The sequence below is a fragment of the Hyperolius riggenbachi genome, chromosome 4, assembly GCF_040937935.1.
Source record: "Hyperolius riggenbachi isolate aHypRig1 chromosome 4, aHypRig1.pri, whole genome shotgun sequence".
Lineage (NCBI taxonomy): Eukaryota > Metazoa > Chordata > Amphibia > Anura > Hyperoliidae > Hyperolius > Hyperolius riggenbachi.
The window spans coordinates 75060870-75077503 of NC_090649.1; positions in this window are offsets into that span (position 1 = coordinate 75060870).

Genomic DNA, 16634 nt, shown 5'->3' on the forward strand with positions numbered 1-16634 from the left:
TTCGAAGCAAGGAAATTAACAAATAAGAAATACAAACATGTGCTAAAAAAAAAAAATTGGCCTGGAGCACTTGCAAGTCTCTTAACAAATCGGCTGCTAGAGGGTTAATGCAGAGCAGCAATGGCAGTGGAGCATAGCACATTACCTGCTTGTGGTGGTGGTAAGGTCCTCTTCATTCCCATTCAGTGTATATGCCCCATACAGCCAATCACCATGTGACTACAGAAGCTACATGATGGGGATTGGGTTAGGTAAATGAGTGGGGGCGGGGGCTTCAGACAGACCTCTGAGAGGGGGCCTGGAACAATGTAGTCATGCCCCTAATTGGATAGGTAAATTAGATTGATTAGCTAGTGCCAGCACTCCTGTAGGGGTGAGCTGGGCAACTATTTAGTGTACAGTCAGTACTCTACTAAAATGTAAGGGGAATCTACTAAAATGTAAGGGGACCTACTTTCATTTTACCCAGGGCCCTATTTTACCCATTTTTTTAGTCCATACCTAACGAGTGGCTGCTTAGCGCAGGGCAGAAGAAAAATATAGAGAAATGTGCCCTGTATGTATTTAGAGAGTTTAGACTGTCTAATTCCCCCTCATCTGTGACTAATCACAAGCATAATTTGATCCCTCAACTGTGTCACCTGGCTATGTAGGCAGAGCAGCTACTTTGTAAACACAGAATGCTAACCGTAAGTCTGCTTCCATGAAAGCAGGAAGTAGACACTGCAGATGTATTGCAGGATTTGTATCAGCTGCAACAAAGAAATGTTTTTCTTATAATGCTGTTGCTTATCTTTTAGAGCAGAGAGGAAGTTCTGAGTGCTACGCCATATGTCCCCCCTTATCCCCACATAGCAATGTATGCCCAATTCTCCATCCAAATGGTGGCAGCACCAGAGGGGGTACAAGCAGTGGCGGGGCAATAGGGGGTGCAGAGGTAGCGACCGCACCAGGCCCTTGGACAAGAGGGGCCCCAAGGGGCCCTCCCTCCAGCACATTACTAGCTCTCTATTGGTCCTGTGCTGGTAATAATCACTTCTATAGATGCTTTAACCTCCCTGGCGGTTTATTTATTTTGCCAGGGAGGCTGCGGGAGGGTTTTTTTTAAATTAAAAAAAAAATATTTCATGCAGCCAACTGAAAGTTGGCTGCATGAAAGCCCACTAGAGGGCGCTCCTGAACCGTACTTTCGATCGCCTCCGGCGATCGAAAGTAACAAGATAGGCCGCAATGAGCGGCCTATCTTGTTTCGCTTTCCTCGTCGCCATGGCGACGAGCGGAGTGACGTCATGGACGTCAGTCGACGTCCTGACGTCAGAGCCGCCCGATCCAGCCCCTAGCGCCGGCCGGAACTGTTTGTTCCGGCTGCGCTGGGCTCGGGCGGCTGGGGGGACCCTCTTTCGCCGCTGCACGCGGCGGATCGCCGCGGAGCGGCGGCGATCGGGCAGCACACGCGGCTGGCAAAGTGCCGGCTGCGTGTGCTGCTTTTTGCAGAATGAAAATCGGCCCAGCAGGGCCTGAGCGGCGACCTCCGGCGGCATACCCCGAGCTCAGCTCGGGATTACCGCCAAGGAGGTTAAATAGTAGTAATCATTAACAAGCTGTTCCCCATCCCCTTCTTGCCCCTCTGACACTGTAGTTGTCCTTGGCAGGTTTTGGTGCACCGTATCAATTGTTATGTATTTAGTGCTTGGGGGGGCCCTATGTAAAACTTGCACCGGGGCCCATAGCTCCTTAGCTACGCCACTCGGTACAAGCCAGGCTTGCATGTGCCCCCAGCTGTGTACCCTGACCCCGAGCCCCCCTATCCCAAGTTTCACAGCATCTCACAGACACATTTTCCTGCTGAAACTATCAAAACCAGGAAGTCCCGTAATCCGTTTGTTTGCTGGAACTTTCCTATCCTTAAATCTACATCAATAAAAAAAATGCTTTGCAAATTTACATTTTGCAATCCGGGATAATCTTGTATAATTTCCTTTAATTATTTCAGCTTGCAATTCATGTGATTTCAAAGGCTGCACAGAAAGCTGTGGGCTGAGCCACCTGCTCCCGCGGCCGCGCACTGCCAAGAGCAGGCCGAAATAACGTGCAAGTAAATAAACAAATAGATTTATTCAGCTATTACAAAAATGAGGAGAACCGGGTTAATCGTCCGAGAATTTGCACACTTCCTGTTTTCCTTCATAGTAAATGTACTTTATGGAGATTAAAGCATATATATATAAATATATATATATATGTACCTGGGTTCTTGAAATTACTTAAAGGGGCACTATGGCGAACAATTTTAAAATGTAAAATATGTGCAAACATAGACAAATAAGAAGTACGTTTTTCCAGAGTAAAATGAGCCATAAATTACTTTTCTTCTATGTTACTGTCACTTACAGTAGGTAGAAGAAAAATGACAGAAGTGACAGGTTTTGGACTAGTCCATCTCTTCATAGGGGATTCTCAGCAAGGCTTTAATTCTTTATAAAGATATTCCCTAAAAAGGATTTAAACAATGATGCTGGCCAACTTCCCTGCTTGCTACACAGTTTTTTGGGCAGGTGGACAGAGCAACTGCCATTCAAAATAAATCAATCCCCGAGAATCCCCCATGAAGAGATGGACTTGTCCAAAACCTGTCGCTTCTGTCAGATTTCTACTACCTACTGTAAGTGACGGCAACATAGGAGAAACGTAATGTATGGCTCATTTTACTCTGGAAAAAAAACGTGCTTCTTATTTGTATATGTTTGCACATATTTGAAATTTTACAATTTTTCGCAGTAGTGCCCCTTTAAAGCAAAAGTGAAGTAAAAAAAAATAACTTATGATATAATGAATTATATGTTGAATTGTAATTGATAATGAATAGAACATTAGAAGCAAGGAAAAGAGTCTCTTATTTTTTTTTTTTTAGTTATATCACTTTTTTTATGACACTGCATCATTTTGTCATATTTGCAATTTAAAAAAACCACACTATGTTTAAGCTATAAAACAAAGCAGAAATAATGACCCTTTGAACTTCCCCACAGTACAACCTTATCTCAAGCTGTCTCTCACTGTTTCTTGGCTGTTTAGGTGCTTCAGAAACCAGGACTGTATTTGGCCCAGTGGGTTGAAGAACTCAGAGAAGCTCTTTTGCATAGATAACAAATGTTTTTTTTAAGCTCTTCCTGTACTGGAAACAACATAATCCAAGCATTTGTATAGCGCTTTTCTCCTGTTGGACTCAAAGGGTCAAGAGTTGTAGCCACTGGGACACGCTCAGGAGGCCACCCTGCAGTGTTAGGGAGTCTTGCCTTAACCTCCTTCCTGAATAGGTACTGACCCTAGCCAGGATTCAAACCGAGGTTTCCCATGTCAAAGATGGTGCCCTTAAAGCGGACCCAAACCAATACATTTTTTTAATTAAAAATATTTAGTTGCACCACTCTGACACATACAAAAGATAAATAAACACTCCTTCAAGCCTATGAGCATTTCAGTGCATGCTTTTCACCCTTCTCTTTTCATAACTAGGGCTATACAGGTGGCAGCCATTACTTCTGAGCTTAGTAGGAGGTTTTAGATCATGGGTGTATTTGTCATCAGCTACCCTCTCTCACACAGGTGTCGTCTATGTGAAATCTCACACAAGCTGAGATCACCTCCCCTGTGACATCATCAGTAGCAGCCTGTGTTTTGTTTTTTATCTCCTCCAGTCTGCCGGATTCTATCCCGACAATATGAAAGGAAGGGAGGGGTTCCTCCAATAAATGTAAAATATTTTATATTTGTCATCATGCAGCTGAAAAAAGGCTGCTATTTATTATTATAAGTTAGAAAATAGATTTTATTTCTGAAATCTTGTATTTTTAATTTGGGTCCATTTTAACCAGCACGCTATCCAGCCAATATGAGACTCATATCTGGGCTACTAATGTTCTATTTCTTAGCTGTATTAGGCTCCCTGCACACTGCAAATCCGTTTTGTGATTCTGTTTTCGATTCCGATTTTCCCTGAATGCAATCAACAAAAAAACGAAGGAAAAAACGCAGCATGCAGTAACGGTTAGAAATTGGAATCGGATGTAAAAACCGATTAAAAATCGGAATCAGAATCGCATGCAGTGTGCAGAGAGTCTTACACATACAAAAAAATGAAAAAAATGCTGGCTAGTCTCCCTACGCACTTGCACACTATTTTTGCAGTTGGACTGCACAACTGTGGTTTAGTAAGGCCTAGTTCACACATAAATCTACACATTTCTGGTCCGGTACAGTACTGTCCTGTCAGTTTTGTATCAGATTTCTATCAATTTTACCTGACTGGACCCATCTTGTTTTTTCTAATATTCACTGTCAGATTTTAAGAGAATTGTGATATGAAAAAAAAAAAAAGGAAAATAATATTTCTGCTGGATTTTATATGCCCTCTTTCTCTGTGAGGCTAAAAGTGACATCATTTCTGCCCCCCACACCCAGCGTCGGACTGACCCACCGAACTACCCACGTAAAATTCGGTGGGCCCCCTTTAAGAGCTGTGACGTCACAGTCACATGACCCAGAGGGCCCCCCCTCTCTCCTATCCGGGCGGCCGGGCCTGCGCCAGTGACATCACGCTAGCCGTGCGCACTGCTAGCCGAGGCCTATAAGAAGAGAGAGAGAGGTACCGCTTCAGTCACGACAAGCTCCGCCTCTGCACCGCATCATCACCTGGCGCCAGACAGAGGCCTAGCTGGATGCCGCAGCCCGCAGGGGGAATGCCTGTGACCGTTTGGACTCTGAGACTTGCGCCCGCCGCACACTGCACACTATCTGACGCCCACTGCCCGCTGGGACCTGTCACCTGCCACGCTGCCAGCCCAGGGGCTCAGCTGCCTTGCACGCAGGTGGGCTCCTTGTCAGTGTGTGTGTTGGGGGGGGTCGGGGAGGGGAGGAGGCTGCCACGCTGCCAGCCCAGGGCCCAGCCAGGGGCTCAGCTCAGCTGCCCTGCACGCAGGTGGGCTCTCTGAGTCTTGGGGGGGTCGGGGAGGGGAGGAGGCTGCCACGCTGCCAGCCCAGGGCCCAGCCATGGGCTCAGCTGCCATGCACACAGGTGGGCTCTCTGAGTCTTGGGGGGGTTGGGGAGGGGAGGAGGCTGCCACGCTGCCAGCCCAGGGCCCAGCCAGGGGCTCAGCTCAGCTGCCGTGCACGCAGATGGGCTCTCTGAGTCTTGGGGGGGTCGGGGAGGGGAGGAGGCTGCCACGCTGCCAGCCCAGGGGCTCACCGTGACCTATAGACCTGGGTATATCTCTATACTGGGGACACCTATATACCTGCCTACCTAAACTGGGAAATCTGCTGGCTGCCGCCAATCTGATTGCATTTTGTGGGTGTATCTGCCGCCAAACGGATTGCATTTTGTGGGGGTATCTGCCGCCAATCGGATTGCATTTTGTGGGGGTCACTGCCGCCAATCGGATTGCATTTTGTGGGGGTATCTGCCACCAATCGGATTGCATTTTGTGGGGGTATCTGCCGCCAATCGGATTGCATTTTGTGGGGGTATCTGCTGCCATTTGACTACTTGATGAATTATCATGAGGCATGTAACTACTTGATTATTTTATCTAAAATGTATCTAGTCAGACCTAATCTCTGTGAATAACACCGCTACTTATTTTGTGTGTGTGTTTTTTTTTTTAAGTCTTCCCATGACCCATCATGACTATGCCCATGTTCCAGTGCGTGGTGACACCCATTTTTTTTTTGCTGCGCCGCATGTGGACATAACCCTATTGGAAACTGTCCTCAGAAGTGCTCACAATCTATTCCCTACCAATGATCATGCAAAATTTCTAGAGTACATGTGTATGTGAGGGGGGGGGGGAGGGTAGAGAGAGGGAATCTGAAACTTTCTTGGTGGGCCCTTAGTGTACCAGTCCAACCCTGCCCCGCCCCCTTTTTTTAAAAACCCATATCAGAGTTAATTTTCCCTCCTTACTGCCGTGAAAATCGTCAGGAAAATCGTCAGGTGGGTACGCAGCTTAAGTTGCCAGGACATCTGTGCCTATAGACTCCTGTGAGTTAAATCCAGGCCTGTTTACAATATTCATTTATAGATTATTTAGTCAGTGTTTGCCCAGTGTAAAATATTTCCTCTTTTTGATTTACATTTTGAATTTATTCACTGGTATTGACTTCTTTAGTCCTGCCTAGTGATCTGTTACTGAGAGTTCTATGCGCAGAGGGAGCTACTGCTTGCTTGGCAGTTGGAAAAAGCCATTATTTCCCACAATGCAACAAGGTTCACACCAGCAAACTGTCAGGACCATGGTCATGACATCACACTGTGGGAGGGGTTTCACCACAATATCAGCCATACAGAGCCCCCTGATAATCTATTCGAGAAAAGGTAAATATTTCTCATGGGAAAGTGGGTAACAGCTACTGATTGGGATGAAGTCCAATCCTTGGTTAGAGTTCCTCTTTAAATAACAGACTGAAAAGTAATTCTAGGCTGGTAAGATTTTTTTTTCCTATCCATTTCGGAAGTGGAAAGTTGATTTATTACACATACATTTTATGTGACTGGTTCTCTTTAACATGCGGCATCTTAGAATGAATATCTCGGTAATAATGGGGGACATCTGAATGGAACCACAACTGATCCTACCTACATTTTAATCAGTTTAGGTATTCAATGAAAGGGAATATTCAATGCACCTGTAAAAACATATATATTTTTTTTCATGATGGCAAATGTAACATTCTTCTATTAGGTTTCAGATTTCACAACCTTTTTAGTTAAAAAGAAAAAAGGAATAAAAAAAAAAATCCCAAAGATCATAATGTGAAGGATTTCCTGAGTTTATTGTGATGGATGGCAGAGTAAGTATCTTTCACTCATTAAAGTGCATATTTATATAATTTAATAAATGAGTTTAATACACAGATGTTCAGGACCGTTTTATCAGCGTAGCCATTAATCATCGCTCTTATAAGCTCTGTCCTTTTTCTAGATTGGAAAGCGGAGAGTCAGCCAACACTTTATTGGAATCACATTGCAGGGCTGGGGATCGGGTATCACCTGCATGGTTTGAATCATGACAGGTAATCAGGAGGCACGGTTTTGATTTATGTATTTGTAAACAGCAACATATTCCGGGCCCGTCTTTCCCGTGCAGCTTTTATAGAACGCCAAGTGACTTTTAGAGAGGTATTTGGTAAAAGTTTGCAGCTTACAAAGTCAAAGGAAAAAAAGTTTATGACAGCTCATAGAGAGTTTTTACACAACGGTTGTGCAATACGTACCTGGGCCCTTTCTCCGTGTTCTCAGCTGCACACAGGTCATTGTGTAGCTTATGGTTTGCACCTGCTCACATCCTATATAATAAAACCGCTGTCCCTGCGTCCTCCTTTGTCCATGCATCTGGTCCTGACAGTTTGCGTTCTGTGAACCTCATTGCATTGTGGGAAATAACAGCCAAGCAACCAGTGTCTCCCTCTGTGCATAGAACTCTCAGTAACCGAACAATCCGTACAGATCACCTGGCAGAACTAGAGACCAGTGATAAATGTCAGAATGTAAATCAGCAAGAGAAAAGATTTTACGATGGTTAAACAATGACTAAACTCCTGTCCCTGCGTCTTCCAGTGTCCCTGTGTCCGTTGTGTCTGGCTCACATGCGTGGCACGCGGGTGGACCTCGGACAGTGGGGGATGGGCATGCATGGGTCGCATTCGTGTGTGTGGAATGCTTCTGTGCGGAGGGCGTGGCCATGGCCTAGCCCCTGTTTTTTAACAGGCAGGCCTTTTTACTAGTTATTTTTATAAAGCATTTATATAGTGTTGACATTTTTCCCAGCCCTTTACACTGACCATAGTCATGTCAGTAACTGGAGGAGCTGAAAATCTAATACCTATCATACCTGTATGTCATTAGCATTATCTAATGGTTCCCATACATTGCTTGATATTGCGATCTTATTGACCTCCCGATTGCCATTTTGGCAACATGGCCGTATGATCGTTCTTTGGGGGGGATTGATTTGGAATAGTGGAAAATCTCAGTTGCAAGGGCTTGATTGGGTGCCCAGCGGTAAAGCTGCTTGATATAGTGATGACTGACAGACCCCCCAGGGCATGTTCTTGGCTAAATTGTTCCCAAGGTGAGGGTGTCAAAATTGCCCCCCCCCCCCCCCGTAGGCTTGAGAACGTTATTTGTGATGTGGTATTTAGCCCCCCAGTATAGGTAGCCCGGTACAGGTGCCCCCAGTATAGGTAGCCAGACATAGATGCCCCCAGTATAGGTAGCCAGGCATAGGTGCCTCAGTATAGGTAGCCAGGCCTAGGTGCCCCCAGCATAGGTAGCCAGGCATAGACAGGCCTAGGTGCCCCCAGTATAGGTTAGCCAGGTATAGGTGCCCCCAGTGTAGGTAGCCAGGTATAGGTGCCCCAGTATAGGCAGCCAGGCATAGGTGCCCCCAGTATAGGTTATTAAGGTATAGGTGCCCCTAGTATAAGTTAGCCAGGTATACAGTGGGATGCAAAAGTTTGGGCAACCTTGTTAATCGTCATAATTTTCCTGTATAAATCGTTGGTTGTTACGATAAAAAATGTCAGTTAAATATATCATATAGGAGACATACACAGTGATATTTGAGAAGTGAAATTAAGTTTATTGGATTTACAGAAAGTGTACAATAATTGTTTAAATAAAATTAGGCAGGGGCATAAATGTGGGCACTGCTGTAATTTTATTGATTCCAAAACCTTTAGAACTAATTATTGGAACTCAAATTGGCTTGGTAAGCTCAGTGACCCCTGACCTACATACGCAGGTGAATCCAATTATGACAAAGAGTATGTAAGGGGGTCAATTGTAAGTTTCCCTCCTTTTTTAATTTTATCTGAAGAGTAGCAGCATATGGCGGTCTCAAAACAACTCTCAAAGGACCTGAAGACAAAGATTGTTCACATCATGGTTTAGGGGAAGGATACAGAACGCTGTCTCAGAGATTTCAGTTGTCTGTTTCCACAGTTAGGAACATATTGAGGAAATGGAAGACCACAGGCTCAGTTGAAGATAAGGCTTGAAGTGGCAGACCAAGAAAAATCTTGGATAAACAGAAGCGACGGATGGTGAGAACAGTCGGAGTCAACCCACAGACCAGCACCAAAAACCTACAACATCATCTTGCTGCAGATGGAGTCACTATGCATCGTTCAACCATTCGGCGCACTTTACACAAGGAGATGCTGTATGCAAGAGTGATGCAGAGGAAGCCTTTTCTCTGCCCACAGCACAAACAGAGCCGATTCAGGTATGCTAAGCACATTTGGACAAGCCAGCTTCATTTTGGAATAAGGTGCTGTGGACTGATTAAACTAAAATTAAGTTATTTGGGTATAAAAAGGGGAGTTATGCATGGAGGAAAAACGACAGCATTCCAAGAAAAACACCTACTACCTACAGTAAAATATGGTGGTGGTTCCATCATGCTGTGGGGCTGTTTGGCCAGTGCAGGGACTGGGAATCTTGTCAAAGTTGAGGGACGCATGGATTTCACTCAGTATCAGCAGATTCTGGAGACCAATGTCCAGGAATTAGTGACAACGCTGCTCCCACTCCATCACTGTGCTGGACCCCACCAAGTGTATAAGTGATAGGAAAGTAGGTAAGGGAAAGCTGTGTATGAGATGGTAGAAATGGTGGTCAGTAGCTGAAGTGTCCTAGGTAGGAGAGTTGAGTTGTCAGGTTGCACCTAAAAAGGGTAAGTGTGGTTGAATGGCAGATGTGTTGAAGGAGGGTGTTCCAGAGGAGGGGAGAGGATCGCCAGAAGTCTTGTAGGTGAGATTGAGAAGAGGTGACCAAAGAGGAAGACAGGAGAATATTGTTAGCAGAGTGGAGATTGCGTGTAGGATGGTATCTGGAAATAAGTTTATTTACCGTATTTTTCGGACTATGAGACCCTCCTGACCATAAGGACCTAGGTTTAGAGGTCAAAAACCAGGGGAAAAAAATATATACTATACCTGGTGGATCCATGGTGAAGGGGGATTTTGAATTATGCCCCCTTTGTACCTTGTGCACCCTTGTACCTCTTGTGTCTCCCTGTGTCCTCTGTCCCCCTTGTGTCCCCCAGTCGATCGCCTCTGCCCTCCTTGTGTTCTCCTCTATGCCCCCTTTGTGTCCCCCTGTGTCCTCCTCTGCATGGGCACAGTATAGGGAGTCCCCAACATTGCGGCGGGTTGGAGGTTCGTATTGGCAGGCGTTCACAAGTCAGGAACTTCCTGCATTTAGACTATAAGACACAGTGGCTTCCCCCCCCCCCCCCCCATTTTTGGGAGAGAAAAAGTGAGTCTTATAGCCCAAAAAATACAGTAGATAGGAAGGAGCTATGTTGTGGAGAACTTTGTATGTGAGAGTCAGGATTTTGAACTATGTTCGTAACTGGCAGCTAGAGAAGAGACTGACAGAGGGGGATTGGGCTGGAGAAGCGGGAGGAGAGGTGAGTGAGTCCTGCAGCAGAGTGCATAATGGACTGTAGCGGAGTCAAACAGTTATCAGGTACGAGACAGAGAAGAGAGTTGCAGTAGTGTTGACGTGAGATAATCAGGGCATGCACCAGCAGTCTGGTAGTGTCCTGTATGAGAAAATGGCTGATGTTTTTTATGTGGAGACGACAAGAGAAGGACAGTTAAGAGTCCAGTATAACATCTAAGCAGTGCATCTGGGGGACAGGGGTGATTGAAGTACCATCAACGGAAATTGTGATGTCGGGTTAAGCATCGGGTGGCGGGTTGGTTAGGGTTAGGCATTGGAAGGGTAGTGGTTAGGGTTAGGCATCGGCAGGGGGTGGTTAGGGTTAGGCAATGGTAGAGGGAGGACTCTGAGAATAGGATTAGGTTTAGCGATAGCAACGTATTGGTAAAAATCACAGATATAAATTTACTGATATTCTACTAGCAGTGATCTCTGACACCCAAATTTCACCGGAGCCCATTTAGCATGCACACCTATAGCAGACACGTCAGTGACAATCCACAAGTGGTGAATACTTGCACTAACATAACGTACTTCTCTACATATTTTGCTGCTCCCTTTGGCAGGGGCGTAACTAGAGGGAAGCCCAGAGCTGTGGGGGGCCCCATCTACTAACTGTTCCTACCTCCGATACAGGGGACTATACTTCAGATCAGGTGTTTTTGAGATTAAACTAGATATGGGTGTGAAGATGATGATGGCCACACTTGTCTAATGAAACCTGTGAGATGGGGCCCAAGGTCGTAAGGGGCATCAAAGGGAGGCAAGGGAACACTGGGGGCCCCATCAAAGTCTCGCTGGGGGCCCTCATGAATTGTAGTTACACCACTGCCCTTTGGTAACAGGCATTACTGCTTCTTTAATGGGATTTCAGGTGACTGAGGATAAAACATCCCGTTCATTAACACCTCCTCTGCGGTCAGACACTTTCTCCTAGTATGACATAGAGACATTGATGCAAAATAATGTTTTAAAGGAGAGATTATGTTTCTGAAGTGCAGAGCAGCACCGGGTGATTATGTGTAGCTGGCAGGAAGAAGAGAATATCAAAGAAGTATGTGCCTGACACGTCTCATCTGATAAGAGATAAAGGAGGATGTGAGGATTATATCAGCCATATGGAAGGAATAGTCATTAGCTGCTGTCACTCACTTCCTGCTATTTGGCGGCCTCTCACATGTACTCAGGGAACTGTTATTTACTAGTCGGAGCCGAGTCACTCACACATACACACACACACACACACTCACACTCAGAGCTGAGTCTCACACACACACTCACTCCGAGCTGAGTGACACACACACGCACACACACACACACACACACACACACTCAGATCTGAGTAACACACACACACACACACACACACACACACACACACACACACACACACACACACACACACACACACACACACACACACACCCCTGAGTCACACAGAGCTGAGTCTCACACACACACACCGAGCTGAGTGACACACACACACACACACTCCGAGCTGAGTGACACACACACACACACACACACTCCGAGCTGAGTCACACACACACACACACACACACTCCGAGCTGAGTCACACACACACACACTCACTCCGAGCTGAGTGACACACACACACACCTGAGTAACACACACACACTCAGCTGAGTCACACACACAGGCACATACATACACACACACAGAGCTGAAACACACACACTCAGCTAAGTCACACGGAGCTGAGTCACACACACACACACACATGCAGAGCACACACACACAGACACACACACACACACACTCAGCTGAGTCACACAGAGCTGAGTCTCACACACACACACACACACACACACACACACACACACACACACACACACACACACACACACACACACACACACACACACTCAGGCTCAGCTGAGTCACACTCACACACACACACTCAGGCTCAGCTGAGTCTCACACACACACACTCAGCTGAGTCACACACACAGGCACATACATACACACACACAGAGCTGAAACACACACACTCAGCTAAGTCACACGGAGCTGAGTCACACACACACACACACACATGCAGAGCACACACACACAGACACACACACACACACACACTCAGCTGAGTCACACAGAGCTGAGTCTCACACACACACACACACACACACACACACTCAGGCTCAGCTGAGTCACACTCACACACACACACTCAGGCTCAGCTGAGTCTCACACACACACACACACACACACACACACACACACACACACACACACACACACACACACACACAGGCTCAGCTGAGTGTCACACACACACACACACACACACACACCTCACACACACACACACACACACACAGCTGAGTCACACAGAGCTGAGTCACTCACACACACATACACACACACACTCAGAGCATAGTCTCACACACACACACTCAGCTGAGTCACACAGAGCTGAGTCCCACACATACACACACACAAACTCAGAGCTGAGTCTCACACACACACACACACACACACACACACACACACACACACACACACACACACACACACTCAGCTGAGTCACACAGAGCTAAGTCACACACATACACACACTCAGAGCTGAGTCTCACACACACACACACACACACACACACACACACACACACACACACACACACACACACACACACACACACACACACCATTAAAAAGGGTTAATACTGTGAAGGAGGGTGGGGCCCATGGGGCCCCTCTAGCCCAAGGGCCCAGATGCGGTTGCTACCTCTGCACCCCCTATTGCTACGCCAATGGCCATGCAAATATTTATCTTCCTGTCTCCGGCTTCCGGGGAAATAGCCAGGCCCGATCGGGTCCGCTCTGCTGCACAGGCGCAGGCGACACGCCGCTGCAAAGTAGAGCGGACCTGATTGGGCTCGGCCGTTTCTGCTGGAGCCCAATGGAAAGCCGACACTGCGCTTGCCCTGCAGCCAGGAAGGTAAATACTGCAGGCGCAACTGCGTCTGAGCCACAGCTGTCACGCTTGTCAGCTGTATTTTTGGGGGCTGCCAGCACTGGATCCCTGAGGATAAAGAAGGCAGGGGAAGCCTCATTAAGATCCAAAGGCTCACCCCTCGTGAGGTAAGTACGCCCCAGCACCCCTCCCCTCCCTGCTTTTTTTTTTTTACAGTGTCTCTTTTTTATTTTTCACTGATTGATTATTCATGATTGGTTACCTTTGATACCATGTTATCCTTTTTAACAAATACATGAGAATGTGATAGTAAAGTTCTCGTTGTGGGTTTGTGCACCTGACTGCAATAGCACTTGTGATCCTCACTAAGTCTGGAGGTGCCTTACTAAACTGTCTGCAGTCAATGCCACCCTGAAATTCTCCTGACTGCCACCCCAAAACTCTTTCACCTGTTGCTATTGCTTTACACATGTCAGAAACATTTCAGTTCAGCGGATAAATCTATCTGAATAAAACTACTGTTCTAGATGTTCATTTCATCTCTTTGGGTGGCTCCGGCTCGACTGAAATATGCTAAACATATTGTTATTATTTATTACTCTTGAAGCCAGGTTTGGAAATAAGCCTGCGCTATTTGTCGGAAATAGAAAACAGCCTGTCATGGTCCAGAATTACTCCTTGTTTAAGTTAAAATCCACTTTTTTTGCCCTCAGGGTGAGCTTCAACATTAGTGAGGAGAAGAAAAAGGAAAAAGTATGTGAAATATCTTGGTGGAAAAATAGATGGAAAAACAACTATTTTTTATTGCAGAGTTTGTTGACTTGCTGTAGACGTTTCTAGAGCGGAGAGGAATAAAGTTGTTCTGCGTATCGTGCGTAACTTGAAACATCATGGAGGTGTTGGCCTCAGAAGGACCGAATAACAGTTGGATTCACGGTCATATCAAATGAGGCATGCATTCCTTGCTTGTGCCTTTACCAAAGTACACAGACAGGAGTGGTTGTACTGGAAGATACACTCCAGCCAAACATGAGCATTCTGCATAGACCTAGATGGAAAACTGCATGTGTGGACCCGGTCCGTAAACACCTCGGAGCTGGGTCCCTCTTCGTTCATTCTCCCGTGGCCTGGAGTGCACTGCACTTGCGGTGGCCGGGGCCACACATGCACAGTAGCCAGCAAATGGATCAGTTGGACAGCTTTGTGAAGGGCCCATCGGCTTAATAGAACAGAATGGAACTACGGAGCGGGACCGGAAGAACTATAGGGGTCTCAAAGAAGCCACAGGTAAGTTAAACTGGCCACATTACTTTCACTTTAGGTTCCCTTTGAATGTCCAAGATTGAGGCAGAAGTACCACTAGTGATAAGAAAGGATGTTAGGAGCCAATGAAAACAGCTCCTGACCAATGAACAGAACTCAACTGTCTTTAGACATCCGAGTTCAGTGCCAGCTGGAATGCGCGATTCTGTACTGTGGGTGGGAGCCGCTGGCTTTAAAACTATGCCGCATTAGGCTTAGGCAGTCACAAGTGGCTGGATAGTGTACTGGTTAAGGGCACTGCCTTTGACATGGGAAACCAGGGTTTGAATCCTGGCTGGGGCCAGTACTTATTCAGTAAGGAGTTCAAGGCAAGACTCCCTAACACTGCAGGGTGGCCTCTTGAACGCATTCCAGTGGCTGCAGCTCTTGAGCGCTTTGAGTTCAACAGGAGAAAAGAGCTATACAAATGTTTGAATTATTTATTATTAAGTGCTGCATAGTTTTATAGAGGAACTCCAGTGAAAATAATGTGATTAAAAAAAGTACTTAATTTTTACAATAATTATGTATAAATGATTTAGTCAGTGTTTGCCCATTGTAAAAGCTTTCCTCTCCCTGAATTACACTCTGACATTTATCACATGGTGACATTTTTACTGCTGGAAGGTGATGCCACTGGAAGTAGCTGCTGCTTGCTTTTTTGGCAGTTGGAAACTGCCCGAAACAGCTATTTTCCACAATGCAACGTGGTTCACAGACAGGAAACTACCAGGACCGTGGTCCTCACAACTTCCTGTGGGAGGGCTTTCACCACAATATCAGCCATACAGAGCCCCGTGATGATGATCCGTTTGTGAAAAGGAATAGATTTCTCATGGAAAAGTCGGGTATCAGCTACTGATTGGGATGAAGTTCAATTCTTGGTCACGGTTTCTCTTTAACCTTCAGCGAACCAGAAGCGGTTAAAGTAAAATTAGTAATTAGCCACAGGGGCTGTAGTTACACACTTTCAACACATGCGCTAACCCACCCATTGACATCAGGATTTGACAGATCCACTTGCTAACTTTTGTTAGAACCGCTGTAGCATGCCTGTAAGCATAAAAACAATGAGATGCAAAAACACAATGCTCACCAAGCTGTACCTACCTACTATACTAAATGTGCCCAGATCTGCAGTATTGAATCCATTGTGTTTTTGCATTTAATTTGGGTAGTAGTGGTGGTGGGTGGTTTCTTTGGTGGTTAAGGCATTGGGAGGGCTGCCCACTCTGTCCCTTGTGGAGCAACGTGCAGTTGATGGTCCAGAGCAGTGGCTAGGGGCGCAGTAATAAGGGGTGCAGAGGTAGCAACCGCATCGGGGGCCCTTGGGCCAGAGGGGCCCTCCCTCAACTACAGTATTAGCTCTCTATTGGTCCTGTACTCATAATAATCACTTCTATAGATACTTTGAATAGTGGTAATCATTAATAAACTGTTCCCCCTCCTCTTCTTGCACCTTTGACACTGTAGTTGCCATTGGCAACATTTGGTACACCGCATCAATTGTTATGTATAGCGTGCTTGGGGGGCCCCATTGTAAAACTTGCATCGGGACCCACAGCTCCTTAGCTACGCCACTGGCAGTGGCAGAGCTCTCCCCCACCCCATCCTGTATTGCTCACCTCTGTTAAAAGCAATGTAAGCCAGCTGAAACATTGTTTGCCATTGATCCTTGCAATGTATAGAGCAGGGCTGATTTTTGTTTTTCCTCCACAAAAGCGGAGTTCCTCTTTAAATGATAGGAAGCCCATCTGATAGAGCCATAGTGAATTACTGTTTGTATACACACTTCTTATGAGGTTAGTGGCACTCTGTGTCATTCCAGCAAATGAAAACATGATGTATTTTTGATGTGGACCCAAATCAAGACTCCGGGAAGACTTTATT